The following is an 8,835-nucleotide window of genomic DNA, read 5'->3' on the forward strand; positions in this document are numbered from 1 at the left end:
ACAACAGCTGGCCATCCTCCTCCCGGTGCGTCTGGAGTTCTTCGTCATGCTCTGCTTGGTTCCTCTCATGGTTTGCATCTTCTGCTACCTCCGCTGTATCTGGATCCTGTACATGCTCCCCAGGATCAGTCCGGGCCAGAAGCAGAAGGCCATCGGGATGGCGCTGGGTACTCTGGCCGTCTTCCTTGTGTGTGTCTTTCCCTACAACTTCTCCCATATGCTGGGTTTCTTCACAGGCCGCAGCCCCCCGTGGAGGTACTACACCCTTCTGCTCAGCGCCTTCAACACTTGCCTGGACCCTATCATCTTCTACTTCTCCTCCTCCACCTTCCGCATCACTATCAAGATGTCCATCTGCAAGATGCTGGGACTGCGACAGGGTCAGGCTGCGATCCAAAGGGAAAGCACAATAGCCGATATTGGCCAAGAGTAGAACATGTAGTCACCGTAAGTGCCTTTTGGGTAATTTTGTCAAAAATAACTATTCATTTKACCAAATGTTTTAATTCTGTCATAAAGATCAAATGTTCAACTTCATAAAAAAATATGTTTTCCCATCTCAAGACATTCAATTAAGAAGAATAACTATACAAATTCAAATTAAAGTAACAGGATTGACTGTAATAGGGTTAACAACATCTTAAATCAGCCATAACTCCCTTTGTGACGAGGAATGGAAGCATTCCCCATTTCTAGTAACTTGTACAAACATTTCTAGCCTATCTATCTCTGGGTAACACAGAGTTGGTGGGTTATGCTTGACGCGCTCAGTTTCCCAGCATAAAACACCAGAAAATGGCCTAAAATAGAAAGAACAGGCTCACCTGCTTTTACACAATGATATGGCTATATTACTGGATGGTGCATTTTTCTTTTGATTCAATCATTTAAAAAGGAATAGTTTTACCATATTTAAACGAGAGTTCAGTTCATTGACAGGGGTTAATTACATAAACCGAGGGACAATGTAAATGAAATCATTAAATAAGTAAAATTCTTCAGCCATTAATTTCCTAAAGTACAAATACTGGACTCTGTAATTAAGTAGGACATATGTCTTCGTGAAGAAGGGTGAACAAACATGACATTGGACATCCTAATGGGGTTTTCAGAGGAACTAAACTACCTTTAATGAAACAACACATTAGATGCGTAAGATATTTTTTCTTTAAAGGCTTAGCTTAGTTTAAAGGCATCGTTGTATGTGATCCTAATGTTAATTGGAGTGTTTTATTGAAATGAGCAAAGCATCTATTCGGGGAGAACGACCCAGCTATTTAAAGTATATTTCAGATTATATGTGTAGTTTGTGTTTTAAACATTTCTGTGAACTGTACCCTTTTTTTTGCCAAAGTCATTCTATTTTAAATGTTTAAATGTTTACATTCCATTTACAAAAGTGAGACTTCATACATGATTCATTTGTTTCATCCAGTAGCTTCTGTTACCTTTTGAATTGCCCACTATGTGAAAGCTTGGTTGTTATCCTTTAAAATATTAATTTGTCTGGTTAGAGTATGTTCTGTGTTACCCATTTGAATTACAAATAATGCTAAATATTTCTACCTCTATTTGTATGGCATGAATCTGCCAACATATTTGTGTTGCAAAGACCTTCTGTATTCAAGAGTTTCAACGCTGAATGTAAGAAAGAATATAAATGTTTACTGTTAGAGTTATAGCTTTATTAAAATGACACGTAAACTGCTCAGGCAGAACCTAACATTTGATTTAATCTTTGGTTCTCAATTTCCTAGTACAGTTCTATATTTCAGTGATATGTCTATTGGTGTAAGCTTGAATCTTTCATCGAGTTGGAATTGCGGATTTGCAATCTTTTCACTGGCTTTCCTCTCTCTTTTAGCGTGGGCCCACCACTCTCCTGCATTCATGCATTCGTAGGCACACATGTAAAATATTCCTGCAAAAGAAATAAATAATCAACAACTGTCCAGCATCCATGCTATGAGGCAGTCCCCATAGAGATACAGTTGAAGTCGGAGTTTACTACACCCTTAAGCAAACACATTTAAACTCCGTTTTTCACAATTCCTGAATTTAATCCTATGTAAAAATTCCCTGTCTTTAGTCAGTTAGGATCACCACTTTACTTTAAGGATGTGAAATGTCAAAATAATAGGAGAGAGAGTGATTTATTTCAGCTTTGATTTCGTTCATCACATTCCCAGTGGGTCAGAAGTTTACATACACTAATTGTATTTGGTAGCATTGCCTTTAAATTGTTACTTGGGTCAAACATTTCAGGTAGCCTTCACAGCTTCCACAATAAATTAAATTTGGCCCATTCTCCTGACAGAGCGGTGTAACTGAGTCAGGTTTTGTAGGCCTCCTTGCTCGCACACACTTTTTCAGTTCTGCCCACAAATGTTCTATGGGATTGAGGTCAGGGCTTTGTTGATGGCCACTGCAATACCTTGACTTTGTTTCTCTTAAGTCATTTTTGCCACAACTTTGGAAGTATGCTTGGGGTCATTGTCCATTTGGAAGACCCATTTGCGACCAAGCTTTAACTTCCTGACTGATGTCTTGAGATGTTGCTTCAATATATCCACATAATTTTCCTACCTCATGATGCCATCTATTTTGTGAGGTGCACCAGTCCCTCCTGCAGCAAAGCACCCCACAACATGATGCTGCCACCCCCGTGCTTCACGGTTGGGATGGTGTTCTTCGGCTTGTAAGCCTCCCCCTTTTTCCTCCAACATAACGTTGGTCATTATGGCCAAATGTTATATTTTTGTTTCATCAGACCAGAGGACATTTCTCCCAAAAAGTACGATCTTTGTCCCCATGTGTAGTGCAAACCGTAGTCTGGCTTTTTATGACAGTTTTGGAGCAGTGGCTTTTCCTTGCTGAACGGGCCTTTCAGGTTATGTTGATATAGGACTCGTAATACTGTGGATATAGATGCTTTTGTACCTGTTTCCTCCAGCAACTTCCAAGGTCCTTTGCTGTTGTTCTGGGATTTATTTGCACTTTTCGCACCGAAGTACTTTATCTCTAGGAGAACAGAACGCGTCTCCTTCCTGAGCGTATAGACTGCTGTGTGGTCCCATGGTGTTTATACTTGTGTACTATTGTTTGTAGCAGAACGTGGTACCTTCAGGCATTCGAGATGCTCTCAAGTGGAACCAGACTTGTGGAGGTCTACAATTACAACACAGTCAACACCTCCAATTGACTCAAATGAGTTCAATTCGCCTATCAGAAGCTTCTAAAGCCATGACATCATTTTCTGGAATTTTCCAAGCTGTTTAAAGGCACAGTCAACATAGTGTATGTAAACTCTGACCCACTGGAATTGTGATACAGTGAATTTTAAGAAAATATCTGTCTGTAAACAATTGTTTGGGAAAATACTTGTGTCATGCACGAAGTAGATGGCCTAACCGACTTGCCAAAACTATAGTTTGTTAACAAGATTTGGAGTGGTTGAAAAACAAGTTTTAATGACTCCAACCTAAGTGTATGTAAACTTCCGACTTCAACTGTGATATAAGAATATTGTATGATCTGGTATCAATAATACCAGCATTGTCTGCATGTTTCATCAATAAAACTGCAACAATTGATGATATTCTGCAGTTTTGTGTTTGACTCGATTCGACTATCATTTGGGAATTTAAATAATGATTTAGGAGATGAGAAGAAACATATGCCATCTGATTCAGTTCTGCTCATCCATAGAGAACAAAAGAGGCACACTCCTTATATTTGCCATTGATGCTTCTGTGACAGCATTGGCAGCTCCTCCATTTTTGTAGTTGAATATTATCTTCTTCTATACATTTATCRACGATCTTTAAACAAACGGAAAAGGTGCATACCACCACCTACTGTGCGGGATTGTGTTTTTTGTCAAAACATCCATACAGCCAAAGTTGGTGATTTACTGCCACCTGCAGTGTTGGAATATTTGCTCAGGAGTATMATTCTTTGGCTGATCCCTCCCACTGACATGGATGGAATTCTATGATCCGTCCTTAACCTACAGGAAGTCCCACCCAGTTGACACCTTTAAAATTGTGTAAGCTTGTAATGGTGCTGCCCATGCTCAAACAGAATTTTTGGCAAGTGGGCCCTCCATCCATATTTATGTCTTTATCATTTTTACCTGCAAAGAAGGTCATGAGCAGTGCCACCCAGCCCAGTATGTAGGACCAAGAGAAGCGCCAGTCACCGAAGCGCTTCCCCAGGAAGTTCACCGTCACTCCAGTGTAGATGGCCATTGCAAGCAGAACAAAGAGAGCTGGCGGATAGTAAGATAGGACAAATTCAAATTCTGACTCCCAATKTACAGTAGACAGAACTGTAGGCAAAATAGCGGTCAGGTCAGTAAACATAGACATAATGATTTTTCCTGAATTCATTTACATTTGTGTATTGAGGCTGTGCGTATTTGTGTATTGTGTCTAGCTCTGTTAGCTTCGCAATGTCCAGTGGGACTCACTGGAGACGAAGAACATGATCCCTGCAGCGAAGGAGCGGTTGAACCTCTCGAAGGCGGAGAAATGGGCAAAGGAGAGAATGCCTGCGATGATGCCSGCGAAGCACGACATGGCTGACAGGATCATGAAGGCACGGGTGGCATTCCAGTAGGCTAAGGACAAAGAGAGAGAGAGGRATAAAACAAGAAAAAGAGAGGACAGATACAATTTCAAAGATTAAAGAAAGTCGCAAGCCCACACGCCTGTGAAAACTGTGTCTTGACCCATTCATTCAGTCTAATGATCCAAATGTTTTTTTATCACCTACACTAGTGCCAGCCAATTAGGGCCAACGGGTGCATGATTTGCCTCCATAGTTAACTGTAAAAACATATTGATTCTAAAACACGTATTGATTCTATTGAGTCTGAGTCTAATGGCACATGTTGCTATTTCAGTCATTCAGTCATCTCCTTCATTACAGTCCTCCTTGGTAGTCCTGAACATAGGTAAGACAGGCATACAGCATTCATATTAGGAAGTCCTTCAACTAAGGGAGTTTCGTCTGACAACTGAGGGACTTCCTAATATGGATGCCGTACAGGCAGTCCCAGTGGTGCTATGGGTCCCCAGTGCGCCCCACTCACCGATGCTGTCCGTCTGCATGTAGCACTTGCCCGACATGCAGTACCTCCACAGGCCCTGGTGGGCGAAGCTCCCCGACAAGCGGTACTGCATCCAGTAGTCTGTCGCAGTTGAGACCACCAGCAGGATGTTCCCCACTATGGCGCAGAACAGGCCCCCTCCCATAAAGCTGTGCATCCTGAGTGACACTGCGACGGTGGCGAGGCTCTACGCACTGCAGCGCACAGAAAGGCAGTGGGACAGAGTCAATGGCACAGTCAATACAGGGAAACATCAGGCACAGGCAACACAGTCAACCATGGGGCGCAGACAACACGGTCAACCATGGGGCACAGGCAACAGAGTCAACCATGGGGCACATGCAACACAGTCAACTATGGGGTACATGCAACACAGTCAACTATGGGGCACATGCAACACAGTCAACTATGGGGCACATGGCAACACAGTCAACATGGGGACATGCAAACAATCAATATGGGGCACATGCAACACAGTCAACTATGGGGTACATGCGCAACACAGTCAACTATGGGGCACATGCAAACACATCAACTATGGGGCACATGCACAACACAGTCAACTATGGGGTACATGCACACAGTCAACTATGGGGCACAGGCAACACAGTCAACTATGGGGCACATGCAACACAGTCAACTATGGGGACATGAACACAGTCAACTATGGGGCACATGCAACACAGTCAACTATGGGGCACATGCAACACACGTCAACTATGGGGCACATGCAAACAGTCAACTATGGGTCAGAACACAGTCAACATGGGGCACATGCAACACAGTCAACACTATGGGGCACATGCAAACATCATACTTGGGGACATGCAACACAGTCAACTATGGCGCACAGGCACACACAGTCAACATATGGGCACATGCAACACAGTCAACTATGGGGTACCATGCAACACAGTCAACTATGGGGGCAACATGCAACACAGTCAACTATGGGGCACATGCAACACAGTCAACTATGGGCACATGCAACACAGTCAACTATGGGGCGACAGGCACACCAGTCAACTATGGGGCAATGCAACACAGTCAACTATGGGGACATGCAACACAGTCAACTATGGGGCACATGCAAACACAGTCAACTATGGGGCATGCAACACAGTCAACTATGGGCACATGCAACACAGGTCAACTATGGGGCACAGGCAACACAGTCAACTATGGGGAACATGCAACAGCAGTCAAAGCTATGGGACATGCAACAACAGTCAACTCTGGGGAGATGCAACACAGTCAACCTATGGGGCACAGGCAACAAGTCAACTTTATGGGGCACATTGCACAGTCAACTATGGGGCACATGCAACACAGTCACCTATGGGGCACATGGCAAACACAGTCAACTATGGGGCACATGCAACACAGTCAACTATGGGGACAGGCCAACCACAGTCAACTAGGGGTCAACAGGCAACACAGTCAACTATGGGGCACATGCAACACAGTCAACTATGGGGCACATGCAACACAGTCAACTATGGGGCACAGGCAACACAGTCAACTATGGGGCACAGGCAACACAGTCAACTATGGCGCACAGGCAACACAGTCAACTATGGGGCACATGCAACACAGTCAACGATGGGGTACATGCAACACAGTCAACTATGGGGCACAGGCAATACAGTCAACTATGGGGCACAGGCAACACAGTCAACCATGGGGCACAGGCAACACAGTCAGCCATTGAACGGTTTACGGATGCCTTTAAGGTCCTACTACACAAAGTTGCAGGCAGCCAGGGTTGGGGTCAATACCATTTTAATTCAGTGAATTCAGGAAGTGAATTGCAAGTGAAATGCACATGTGAACATGTGTCATATTCAATAGCACAGGATGGCAAAGTGTCTCTGTAGTTGCACAGAGACAGTATGGACCCTATTTTGAACTGAAATGTTCCATTTCTGTATCACTGTCAACACTGTGCAATCCACTTATGCGATCTACTACCCACATGCAATGTAGAAATGTCAACTCAATAACCTCAAACACATACAAAAATACTCCAACACTCCACAAGCGTGGTTATACTGAAATATCGAAGTGTTACATTTCAAAGTGAGAGTGGAGGATGGGCAGTGGTGTAAGTATTTACCGGCTCCAAAAAATGCTCATGTAGAACTAAGCAACAACAAAWGATGGATATAAAAGCTGGATGGTATTTCCTGAGACAGTGATTCATGACCATCCAGCCAACAGTCATAACACCTCTGGAACACCTCCCTGTTTCCAGATGATAAAACGTCCATAGAGATTCCTTTAKGGTTGAGGAAACGMAGMGCTAACTGTCTCACTCATTGATCTTGCACCCGAGGCACTAGAAAATAAACATTCAGTTCAGTGGTTCAACGCAAAACGAATACTATTTGTAACACAGAACAATCACCAAGGTCCTATGTACTGCAGAGACTAATGGATGCCTCATAACTTCTGCATTCATCTTGGCCGTTTAACCTTTATTTAGTCAGTTAAGAACAAATTCTTATTTACAATGACGGCCTACACCGACCAAACCCGTACAATGCTAGGCCAGTTGTACACAGCCGGTTGTGATACAGCCTGGATTKGAACCAGGGTGTCTGTAGTGACGCCTCGAGCACTGAGATGCAGTGCCTTAGACCGCTGTGCCACTCGGGAGCCCAATCACATTCAACTGACATTCAACATGCTTGCATTGAACGTTACTTGAGGTCAAGCGTTGAGGTCAATATCTGTAGAATGCTGAATGAGATGCGACTGCATTTTTWAAAAAGCACACTTTGTAATAAAATGAAATGACACAGGACAGTTATTTACTTATTTCGCTTTAGAGACTTAARCATTATCTTATTCTGATTAGTACTGAATGATTTCAATGTAATTAGCCCTTAACCCTTTAATTGCACTTCAGACCAAGTCTTCATTAGTCTTAGAAAAATATGCTTTCATTCAGTAGCTCTGCTATTTTTCTCCATGGACAGAAGTGTCCCTCTTTGCCCACCTGTGCCCCACATGGCTACAATGCTTTACTCAGATTCAGACACAGATTTACTTATACACTTGCTTATTAGTCCAATCAGTCCAAACGGTCCAATCTGGCAACACAACATAACAGCACCGGGGCTAAAGTACCAGGATGCAGGATGCTTACCTGAGTTCTGCAGGATAAATAAACCCTCTTAAGTGTCAACCTTTCCGCAGGGAAAGACTGAGAGAGAAAGAGAGAGAGAGTGGAAGCCTGGAGTGAGCAAAACGTCGAAGAGGACCCCCYAGGCTGAATTCCAAAAAGTTATCCGCTCTGCTTTTCTGTCTATGGAGGCAAATCCTTTACAGCAACCAACAGCGAGAACAAATGCTCTTGAGCTGGTGGGCGCAGAGGCACGTGGCTCTTTCTTTGAGCGACCATAGGGACTGTTGGAGGGGGGGATTGGGTTGATAGTATGGGACAGTAGTGGATGGGTGGGGGGGGGGTGAGGCCGCCACCGGTGTGCCGTGGTCTCCTTTCTGTTGTTGTCTCTGGTGTTCTAGAACTGTGGATGTGCAGAGGCTTGCAGTACTGGGGGGGGGGGGGGTCAATGCAACATGCTGAAGCTCACACTTTATTTCAGTTGGAGGAGGCGACTGTCGTCTGTGGGCTGGGTTAGGGTCATGAGAGCAGATACACGCTTAGAGAGAGCCCACACATGACCACACGCATGGCTTAAATGAACTCCCACTCTCCA

The 8,835-nt window shown here is 43.8% G+C and overlaps 2 pseudogenes; one reads left to right on the top strand and one right to left on the bottom strand.

The window, feature by feature from the left end:
- Positions 1-478, top strand: part of LOC111958687 (free fatty acid receptor 2-like) — an 11,666-nt pseudogene extending 11,188 nt beyond the window's left edge.
- Positions 479-1,775: 1,297 nt separating this feature from the next.
- Positions 1,776-8,354, bottom strand: LOC111958703 (lens fiber membrane intrinsic protein-like; annotated as a pseudogene).
- Between the last annotated feature and the right edge of the window lie 481 nt (positions 8,355-8,835).

This window comes from Salvelinus sp. IW2-2015, linkage group LG35, assembly GCF_002910315.2.
Source record: "Salvelinus sp. IW2-2015 linkage group LG35, ASM291031v2, whole genome shotgun sequence".
NCBI classification, from domain to species: Eukaryota; Metazoa; Chordata; class Actinopteri; order Salmoniformes; family Salmonidae; genus Salvelinus; species Salvelinus sp. IW2-2015.